Genomic DNA, 11,970 nt, shown 5'->3' with positions numbered 1-11,970 from the left:
GGTCGTGGCTGAGGAAGCCAAAGCCCTCCTCGAAGCACCATTCCTGTAGCCGCCAGTTGGTCTCTGCGATGCACGTTTCATGCCGTCTGCCTTGTCCACTCACTGACAGGATAGAAGAGAAAACCACCTGTGCACCCATCTCCTTCAGCACGCACCCCAGAGCGTGGTAGTCCTCCATCAGGCGATCAGGGCTTCTCCTGGGCTCATTGTTAGTACCCTCATGGACTAGGACCATAGGGTAATAATTGGTGGGCTGGATTACAGATTTTTTAAATCCACAGGGGGCAAAAAGAAGGTACCAGGTAATGTCGGGACCCTGCAAGACATGCTAGGAAATTTGGTCATCACACCAGATGACAAAGCTAACCTATTTGATGACTTCTTTGCCTCTATTTTCCTCAGCCCCCCACCGGACCCCCCCAGGCCCCAGGGGAGGTGCACCTAGGCCATGGATCCAGGAGGATCCAGTCAGGGAACTTCTGGAGGGACTGGATGTATTTAAATCAGCTGGTCCAGATGATCTCCACCCTAGAGTATTGAGGGAATTAGCTGAGGTCATTGTGGGACCCCTGGAATGGCTGTACGAGTACTCGTGGTGCTCTGGTGTGGTGCCAGAAGACTGGAAGAGGGCCAATGTGGTTCCCATCTTCAGAAAAGGGAGGAAGGAGGACCCGGGGAACTATAGGCCACTTAGTCTTACCTCAATCCTGGGTAAGCTTTTTGAGAGAATTATTCTGGCACATGTCCACAAGAGGCCAGCAGGTGAGATTATGCTTAGGGGCAACCAACATGGGTTCATTAGAGGCAGGTCCTGTCAGACCAACCTGGTGGCCTTCTATGACCAGGTCACCAAATCCTTAGATGCAGGGGTAGCAGTGGACATAGTCTTCCTGGACTTTTGGAAGGCATTTGACACTGTCTCTCACCCTGTTCTCATTAAGAAACTGGGGGACTGTGGTGTCGACACCCACACAGTCAAATGGGTCGCCAACTGGCTGCAGGGCCGCACCCAGAGAGTGGTGGTGGATGGATCATTTTCAACCTGGAAGGATGTGGGCAGTGGGGTCCCCCAGGGCTCGGTCCTCAGGCCCGCACTGTTCAACATCTTCATCAGTGACTTGGACGAGGGGGTAAAAAGCATCCTGTTCAAATTTGCTGATAACACTAAGATGTGGGGGGGTGTGGGCATGTTAGATGGGAGGAATAGGCTACAATCGGCCCTAGATAGGTTACAGAGGTGGGCGGACGAGAATAGGATGGGATTCAACACTGGCAAGTGCCAGGTGATGCACCTGGGGAGGCACAACCAGCACCATACCTACAGGTTGGGGAACTCCCTTCTCATCAGTACAGAGGTAGAAAAGAATCTTGGAGTCATCATTGATACCAAGATGAACATGGGCTGGCAGTGTGGGAATGCAGTCAGGAAGGCCAACCGTACCTTGTCATGCAGCCACAGATGCATCTCAAGCAGTTCCAGGGAGGTGATACTCCCCCTCTATGTGGCACTGGTCAGGCCACAGCTGGAGTACTGCGTCCAGTTCTAGGCGCCAGATTTCAAGATGGATGTGAACAACATTGGGAGGGTCCAGAGGAAGGCCACTCACATGATCAGAGGGCAGCAGGGCAGGCCCTACAAGGACAGGCTACGGGACCTGGACCTGTTCAGCCTCCATAAGAGAAGGCTGAGCGGGGATCTAGTGGCTGTTTACAAACTAGTCAGAGGGGACCAGCAGGCATTGGGGGAGTCCCTGTTCCCCCGAGCACTTCCAGGAGTGACTAGAAATAATGGTCACAAGCTGGCAGAGGGTAAATTCAGATTAGACATCAGGAGGCCCTACTTCACTGTCAGGGTGGCTAGCATCTGAAACCAACTTCCAAGCAAAGTGGTGCTGGTTCTTACCGTGGGGGGTCTTTAAGACAAGGCTAGACAATCACCTTGCTGGGGTCGTTTGACCCCAGTACTGTTTCCTGCCATGGCTGAGGGTCGTACTTGATGATCTGCTCAGTTCCCTTCCGACCCTACTAACTATGAAACTATCTAGTCCAACCCCCTGCTCCAAGCAGGACCATCCTGACTAGATCATCCCAGCCAAAGTTTTGTCTAACTGGGTCTTGAAAACTTCCAAGAATGGAGCTTCTGCCACCTCTCTGGGTAACCTGTTCAAATGTTTAGTACCCTCAAAGTGAGAAAATTCATCCTAATATCTAACTTAAACTTCCCTTGCTACAACTTGACACCATTGCTCCTTGTTCTGACATTTGCCACCACTGAGAATAGTTCAGCTCCATCCACTTTCGAACCTCCCTTCAGGTTGTTGAAGGCTGCTATTAAATTCCCCCTCACTCTTCTCTTCCCTAGACTAAATAAGCCCAGTTCCCTCAGTCTTTCCTCACAAGTCATGGGCCCCAGCCCCTGAACCATTTTTGTTGTCCTCCACTGGACTCTGTCTGAACACAGTACTCCAGATATGGCCTGGCCAGTGCTGAATGGAGGGGAATAATCACTTCCCTTGACCTACTGGCAACACACCTACCAATGCAGCCCAGTATGCTGTTAGCTTTCTTGGCAACAAGGGCACACTGATGGCTCATATTCATTTTGTCTACTGCAACCTCCAGGTCCTTTTCTGGAGAGCTGCTGCCCAGACAGTCAGTCCCCAGCCTGTTCTGGTGCATAGGATTGTTCCATCCTAAGTGAAGGGCTTTGCACTTGACCTGGTTGAATCTCATGGATTCATAGCTGTCAGAAGGGACCTCAACAGATCATTGAGTCCAAGCCCCTACCTAGGCAGGAAAGAGTGCTGGGGTCAGATGACACCAGCCAGATGCCTATCCAGCCATTTCCTAAAGAACCCCAAGGTAGGAGAGTGCATCACCTTCCTTGGGAGCCCATTCCAAATTTTGGCCACCCTCACCGTGAATAAGTTTTTCCTGATGTCTAGCCTAAATCTGTTCTCTGTCTATTTGTGACCATTTTTTCTTGTTACCCCAAGAGGCGCTCTGGTGAACAGAACATCTCCAGTTCCTTGTTGCGTGCACCTAAAGCATTTGTAAGGGCCGCAAGATCACCTCTCAGCCTTCTTTTGTGGATGCTGAAGAGGTCCAGGTTTCTTAGTCTCTCTTCAATAGGACTTGGCCTGCAAACCCATAACCATATGAGTAGCCCTCCTCTGGACCCTCTTAATATCATATGATTATCCACATCCTTCTTGAGATTATCCACATCCTTCTTGAAGTGCAGCGCCCAAAACTGGACACAGTACTTCAACTGCGGTCTGACCAATGCTGCATAGAGGGGAAGTATCACCTCCTTGGTTCTATTTGTTATGCATCGGCTGATGCATGATAAAGTATGATTAACTTTGTTGATGATTTTGTCATGCTGTTGACTTATGTTCATCTTGGAGTCCACTACAATTCCGAGATCCCTTTCTGCTTCTGTGCTGCTGAGAGGGTCATTCCCCAGGCAGTAGGTATGCTAGATATTTTTATGCCCTAGGTGCAGCACTCTGCATTTGTCCTTGTTGTACTTCATCCTATTGTGTTCTGCCCACTTTTTCAACCTGTCCAGGTCTGCCTACAATCATTCCCTACCCTCTGGAGTGTTCACTTCCCCCTACAATCTAGTATCATCCACAAACTTGGACAGAGTACATTTCATGCCCATGAGATTCCTTTTGGCCCAAACCCCCAATTTGTCTAAGTCACTCTGGAAGTGGAAGCTGAAGGAGGAAGGAGGACCTCACAGCCCCCTTCTGCTCTGCAGCAGGAGTAATGGGGGAGATCAGTGGCTCTTGGGAGCCACTGGGTCTGCAAATTAACCCCTTGCAAGCTGCATGAAGCTTGTGGGCCACCAACTGGACAGCCCTGATTTAAAGAATGGGTTTATTATTAATGACCTTCCATTATAAGAGTGAACAAGTTTGGTAAGTGAAAATGTCTTTCCCCACCAACACTGAATAATTTAGAAATTTTCAAATCACACAATATTTTGTCAGTTATTTTCATGCCATTGTAAATGGATGTGGCCCTTAAGTCAAGTTTTGCAGACAAAACATAGCCTGAACCCCAGTGATCCAAAGTTTCTTAAATCAGGACAGCTTAAATGTTTCAGGTACTTCCATTTTTAGGTTTCATCAACTTAAATGGGACTTAAGCATGTGTGTGCCCTGTGTTGATGGAGGCTGTGCTCAATTCCAGAGTGAAGAAAATGGGCAAGGGAATCTAATGTGGTTGACATCAGGAAGAGTACTTTGCCCTCCTTGCACACTTGACGCTTCAATCCCAGGCCAGACCCCAGCAAAAAAAGAGCACCCTGACTATGTATCAACACAGCACTATTCAGTGCTATATAAATCCCCAAGTTGGCCTTAAACAAACAGATATGCTTTCCATTGCTCTGTTCTAAGAATTGAAATTACTACTGAACATAATGGCTTCTCAAATGCCTGAGATGGTAGCAGATGGGTGGGGTTACTACTCACATCTCAGTACCCAAATACTTGTTACTATTTCAAGATTACATTTAAACGGAGAGGGAGGGAACCCCAGATTTTATAATTGGAAAGGAACTTCATTATTACAGGTTTATGTAAAATACTGATGCCTCATGACAAAATCTCTCTCAGAAACCCTTTCTTTTATGCCTGGTCCCCACTTTAAAGGGAAGCCTTTACTTACCTTCTTTTCTCTAGCTTGACTTTCAGGGATCTGCCCTTTAAATTTGTCTGAGTCAGTCAGGTCCAACCTTAAAGAAACCATTCTGACCTAATTGCTACTTGCTGTGTCTCTTCTCTCCTTGCTGGTAAGAGCCTTTTAAAACTTTTGCTATGTGCTTCTTCCTTCATTTCTATGCTACAAACAACTATTAAGTTGTTTTTAAATCTTTTTGTTTTCCCGCCTATGTCTCAATATTGAAAAGATGCAAATGATGGCTGCATCCTTTTCATAAGGGTGGCTACAGGATGAAGTTGAATGCTTTTAAGATACATTACCACATACTCAGGTCTGGATTAACCCTTTAGTAGGCCCTAGGCAAACAAACTCATGGGCCCCTATTTAATACTGTATATTTACTTTTTTTCACTCAATAATTATAATACATAAAATAAGCACAGCTGGGCACCTTCTTCACTTAGGGCCCTAGGCATGTGCTTAGTTTGCCTATGCGTTAATCCAGCCCTGCACATACTGTTTCTTCAATTAACCATTACTTCTGTTAAAAAACAGCTTTTGGGGGGAGATGGGGCTAGAGGGGAGAAAGGGAGAGGAAGAAGAATATTTTTCAAAGTGGATTTTTCAGTAAAACAGAGAGAACAAAATCTCTTAGCTCTTTTACTACCTCCCCCCCCCTCCCTTTTTAGTTCAAAATGTCTGTAAAAGTTTAAATGGAAATTTCAGAGATCAAAACTTTCTAGGTTAGCTGTTTAGTTTTATCTGTTGCTATACCATAACATAGAATGAAGACTGTAATTAGCATCTGAATGAGTAGCTCTTATTATGATAAATCTGCTATTGCAAGCTATGTAGCACATTCTGTTTTGTTCTGGATGTGAAGCAATTTTATCTTTATTCAATCTAGATTTCTTTTTCAAGAAGCTGTGCTTGACTTCCTTTCCCTTTCACTTACACTGGTGAAACTTCCATAGCTTCACTGCAGTTCCCTGCTATATATATCTTCCTAGGAGTGAAATCACTGACCTGGAGTCCAGGGGCTGTTAATGTTATCTAATCCACCTGGCACCTGAAAGAGGTCCAGACAAGTATTTTAAGTGCAATTTCACTCTGCAAAGAAATTATACAAACTGTATTAGGAACACAGCTCTGGAAGTTACCTCCTAGGACCTGGGTCACATCAGTCATTATGTTGTGGGGCTCTTTGTTCATGACTCGTTTTTCATATGAAAAGTAGTTCAACCCACATTCTTTAAATGGACCTGTAGAATCAAGCTGGAGGCTTTCACTCTTGCACAGCATCACTTACTAAAGGTTCTGCAGGCCAAATGCTGCTTTCTGTTACCTCTCCATAGCCTCTTTCTTTTCAAATTATGCTCTCAGTGCCAGCTGTGCAAACCCAGTGCTTACCTAGGGGTTCCTAGGTGCAGCTGGTTAGAGCTTTGTAAACAGCCTGTCCACACCCTCAGGAAAAACTTCTGGTAAGTGAGAAGCTGCACTTCTTGCTATTAGCTAGTTTTCAGAATAGAACTACAGGTTAAATTCGATGAAGTAATTGTCCAAACAGTGTAGTCGCAAAGTATTTTCATTAGTATCCCTGGCATGATATCAGGGACTTTTAGGGAAAACAGAAAAAACAGACTGGAGGAGAATAGCAAGAGTTTCTGTGTTGGCTTCCCATCTACTTCTAGGTGAAATATACAGTTTCTTCTTGTCTTTTCACAGTACTTTGTGGACTTCAGTGGCAAATTATATTTCTTCTATAGGATGGTTCAAAAACATGATGAAAGGATATCATTATTAAGTTTCATAGATATCAGTCATACTGGCACAGAGCTCTGTCTCTGGCAATCTAGCAAACGCAAAGACTTTCAAGAAGTAGTGCAGACTTACCCTCTCAGTCAAGCCTGTTTGACCTTGGAAAAAATTCTGGAAAGGTGCAACTTGGGTGAGGAAAATTGTTATTGCTGATGGTGTTGGAGCAGTAAGAATTTCTTGGGTGTTTTAAAAGATTTTATAGGGATGTCCTTTAAGCAGCCTGTGACAATAACCTGCATATTGTCCTCTCCTCCATTCATCTCCCCCTCCCAGTCTTAGCTGCATGCTTGCTTTCACATAGTCCCTCTGCTTGGAATATTCCCTTGCTCTTCCTCTATCCTCTCTCTGTCCTTCTTCCAGGATCATCTTTCAGTACCCTTTTTTCCAAGAATTATTCTTCTGCTGTCTCTCCAATTATCTTCTCATATCCTGCCAGAGGTGTATGATGGTCCTGGGTTGGTCTGTAAACTCTTAGTTTCTATTCTGTGAAGGTCTGTGTACAAATCAGTATGCATTAAAGTGAAGCATAAAGTCTGACTGATAATATTTAATATATGATATTATTTTGCCTCGTTCCTTGTGGTGCATAAGTCAGACCAATCATTTCTGTCTTGTCCATCGTCTATTTTTGTGCTTTTTGCCTCTTTAATTCTCAGCTCACTTATATCTTTGCTAATGGCTTCTCACTGTGATATTCTTGATCTTTCATAGGTTCCCTCCCTTCCTGTCAGCTTCCAGTTTAATGCTTACTTTGGCATCCTGTATGCTTTATTTTTTTTGACGGAAAAGGTGGTTCAGGCTTGTAGTAACTTGCCCACTCTTTTCCTATTTTCTCATTTATTTCCAGCCTTGTGACCCTTTCTGTCCACCTAACTTGATGTTCTTCATAGACACTGTGCAAGTCCAAAGCAGCTAGTTTTGTTGCTGTATTTCTGCTCCAGATCCCAGTGTCAATATTATACTGTTGGTATTTTACTAAAGGGTTGTTTTTTACCCTTCTTCCTTCCTTCCTCCCAGTTTCCTTAGGACCATAATTTAGGGAACTCCCATGAGCTGTGTGCTGCAGATAATGGACAGCACATTACTGACTTGCAGATGTGTTGGCTTGCACTTTCGAGTGAGGAAGCCAACTACACTGAAGGAAATGCAGATGCTTTGGAGAATAAGAGTGTAGGTAATACACCTTCTGTAAAGAAATATATTAATTTGCACTTTTTATGTGGTCAGCTTCACTTTCTGGGGTGTGATGTGAAAGGAAAGGGAAGAGGTACAGTCCAGGAAATTACTAGAGGCCTTTGCTAATCACTGCACTAAACCAAGTCTGGGTTGCCATTAGAAATAAAACCAGCATCGCTGAACAAGTGTTCAAGTCCTGTGGGGAATTCACTTGCAGACCTGGGTTTTTTTACCACAAATAGCCATGGCCATAACCCCTAATTCCTGTTTTCTTATTTCAGATTTCTATTGATAGGTTCATAACTCCCCACTTAATTGCTTAGGTACTTGAGAGGCCGAGGCATCTACCTAACCTGCCTAGTAAAAACTTACTTGGACACAATTCAACTACTAGACATGGTCAGAACTGATAACCATCATGGCTGAATAAAAGGTTTAGGTGCTTGAGGCAGTTAGTGATTCATACCTCTCAAGAACCCCATTCTCCTACAGATGCCTGTTCTGGTAGGTGTGCTCAGAGCATGTTTATCGCACATTGTACGTTGAGTTTAGCATCCCTTTCATGCAAAGGGATACAATGCAAAAATATGGAAAATGCCCATATTTGGACAAGGGCTGAGTGATTAAAGGAAGTGGGAATCTAGGCTCCTGGGCCTCCTCAGCCTAAGGATGCTCAAACCCACATCTTCCATGAGAGTGCCCTTGTCACCAGCCCATTAAAGGCTGGACTGAGGGCATGTTCCACCCTTTATGTTAGACCACTGTACAGACAGAAATGCAAGAATCATGGGGCTAGAAGGAGAGCAAGCAAGAGACCCTGCTTCTGTAGCCCTGAAAGGAAAGTGCTGTCCTTTGGGATGGGTATCCTGAGCTCTGATCCCTGCTTCCAGTGCAGCTAATGAAGTTTATTTAATGACTCCTCTAATGCAAAATGCCTAAGTAATCCCTGGATGAGGGGCAGAAGTCTTATTTGACAAGATAGTGCCCTCCCCTGAGTACAAAGTCAGTCTTCCTCCTTCTTGCTTTCCTTTAGGCACCAAGATTCTTGAACTTCTTTCTGTACAGTAGCTAAGTTTATTTCTAGATTACTGACTAGGGAACTGTGGGCACCTATACACATGCAGCAAGGCTGCTCCAACACACGGTAAGTGTACTATAAGCATGTCAGAGCAGCCCCATTCAAGCTTTAATTAAAGTGCCCCCACCACCATTTTTCAGCACAGGGATGCTGATACATGTGAGGCTCTAGGTACTTTAATTAGAACAGCTTTTGGAGCCACTTTAATTAATGCGCCCCTGACCCCACTCCCAGATCACGTGTATAAACACCCTGTGTGTTTGCTTTCATGCTCCCTCCTCCTTCCCCCATACTTAAGCAGAGGAGAAATTGAAGCTAGGTGTCCCATTTTCTGGGTTATTGGCCTAATCATGAGTCTGTTACATGCATAGTGGGTGGTAGCACCACAAACTTAAGTGTAAGCTACTTGTTGAACACAAAGGAATTACTTGGGTCATGGATGTCACACTCACTCTGGGCCCTGGATTGATCCAGACTGTAGGGGCTCCTGAGCCCAAAGCTACTGCTGTGCAGCTACATTTGGAGCTGTGCAGGTCTGGGGGCTATCATTGATGGCCATATCCATCAGGGTCCAGGGGCCTGAATTCTGTGGCAGGTCACATCCTCCACAGCTTCCAGTAGATATTTGGAACTGAGTCCCCAGGCCTTACCAGGGAGATTGGGATGTTCACAGCTGCATATTGAGCCAGGCTCTGAACTCAGTCATGTGAGGTAAGTTTGCAGTAAATTTATTAAAGTTACTCGCATTTCATACCTGAATCTAGCCCATAATGTTTTGTTTATATGCTAATCTAAATGTCTTCTGTCCCATGAATATGAAAACCCATTGATGGCTTCATTTGGGCTATTGTTTGTACAAATGCCATCATGTAGCAGTCAAAAAAATTTGCCCTCTTGAGTGTTGTCTCGTGGCAGCTTTCATCATAGAGGAATTCAAACTCCTTTACAGACAAGGTACACTTCAATTGCATCCCAACCTGGCCCCCAAAATGCAACTAGCTGTAATACTCAATAGGAATAAAATAATATACAGTTGTTTGTGTAGGAAGTGAAGATATTATTTCCCAGTTAAAGCTACACAGATAATTTAGCTAGGCAGAATATAATTATCTTTGTTGGAATTTGTTTGGTTCATCAGTCATAGAGTATTTGATCGTATGGTTTGGAATTAAAAAAGAAAGAAGAATTAGTATTGACTTGGGAAAAATTAGAATAAAGTTGTAAATGCTCTTTTGAAAGATGAAGGGGAGCATTTAGGGTAAAATGGTGTGAAATGAAGTGCAATGAAGAAACCCAGCTGAGTGCTAAGCAATTTACAAGGGAATCTGATTATCCAAAATAAATGTGCTGATTCAGGAGAGATGAAATTAGGACGGCTAGAATATAGATGGGAGAAAGTGGTAGTGTTGATGTCAGTATGGCCAGTGTAGTGGGCCATACTACAATGTACAATGTGTGTAAAGGCTGAGATCACAGTATGAAGGACTAGGGTCAGACCTTACACACAAACCAATTTAATTGATCAGAAACTGATTTAAACCTGTAATAGAACATCAGTTCAGTGCACATAAACCAGTTTCAAAATGGCTGAAACTGATTTAAGATAAACCTGGTTGAAAGTAGTATGAGACTTAACTGATTTGGGTCAAACCAGTTTATGCAATGTCTGTCCCAGACCCCTTCCTGGTTTAAGTTAAACCACAGTCCCCCAGCATCCCAGATGCTTTGCAACCCTGGGCTATGCTGTCTGTTCCAGAGAACAGGGCTGGCTCTTCCCCTCTGCTCCCTAACCAGAGCTCCACTGGAGACTGTAGGCACATCAGGGTCTGCCTTGCTTCTCCCTGCTTTACCCCCCACCGTCTTTGCCCCCCGCTGCTGACTGCTCAAGCAGGGGTTTTCCCCCTCCCTCCCTTCTCCCACAGCATGGACCCCAGCCTCATGGACTCTAGGCATGTGGTATGCTAGCTAATGCTTAGAGGTGTCTGTGTCTCCAGTTTCACTGGGACAGGCAAACAGAACAGTGTCCCCTTACTGCTTTTTGGAGCTAATCAAGAGCTCACCTGGTAATGTCCCTCCATTCCTTCCTTGGAAAAAGCTGTTTCCAAAGAGTTTGAACTAATGAGAGAGGCTTTTGTTTTGTTGATGGGTTGATAAATGCTGTGTTATCAGTGTCCTGCTGGGTTCCTCATCTGTCAGGTTTGCAGACTATATGAAGAAGCAGGGAGAGAGAAACTGAAAATCTCTGTATTATGAACAGATGCATACACTTCACACCCCCCCCTTTGCTTCAGAGTGCTAGCCCAGGGCTGCGGTCTGGCAACACTCCTGCCCCTTGAGCAGTGAATGGGTAATAGCCTGGGAGGGTGAGGCAGGGTGAGGTTTACACCCCTCCCTAATGAGAGGTCCTGCTGTGGCCTGGCAGTGCCTCCCCCCTCTGTTCAGCACTATGGAAGGGAAGAAAGGGCTCCTTTAGCACCCCCTGGCTTCTAGCCTGAGCCACTCCAGGCACATGTCTACATTTCTTCAGCCTGGAGGGAATGTTTGTGCAGTTGCAAACCAGTTCAACCTAGACAGGTTAGACTAACCTGCAAAGATCAAATCAATTCAGGCTCAGGCTTTTTGTATGCCTGCCCTAGCCTAGCTGACTATAAGTGACTGTATGAGTTGAGGAACTTTAAGGTTGCTCCAACTTATGCAGAAGCTAGGTGCAGGCCATTGTGTCTTGGTATTACCCCATCTCCCAACCTTAGACTAAGACTAGCCTGCCCTGGCCTAGATAGGGAATCTAGGCCTTAATATCTGTAAAATTCTATCACTTATTTCCTATAATGGAATAGTGCTCAATAGAGCAAGAAATATGAAAGAAAAGCAAAACAGCTATTCTCCACAAAGCAAAGCCCCTTTTAGTGGCTGGCACCCTGAGATTTTACGTCCCATACTTTCTGCATCTTATTAATTGCACAAATCAGAGACCAAAGCAACTGCTGGAAATAGCCTTAAAATTCAAGATGTATCATTCATTCTACTCTTGGCAACATTAGACGTACGATACTGCAACTATAATGCATGCCTTTTTAAATTAGTGCATTACCAAAAGAAATAAGTGATTAACTATGTTTCATTTTATTTTTAAGCTGTTATTTCAGGGATTCTTATTGGATTAAATGGATACTATCCAAGTTTCCTTTTATTTCACTCCTCAATAGCAGGGCTGCATTCTA

The sequence above is a fragment of the Crocodylus porosus genome, unplaced genomic scaffold (assembly GCF_001723895.1).
Source record: "Crocodylus porosus isolate Cpor-Errol unplaced genomic scaffold, CroPor_comp1, whole genome shotgun sequence".
NCBI classification, from domain to species: domain Eukaryota; kingdom Metazoa; phylum Chordata; order Crocodylia; family Crocodylidae; genus Crocodylus; species Crocodylus porosus.
Note: the sequence above shows the minus strand (reverse complement) of the source record.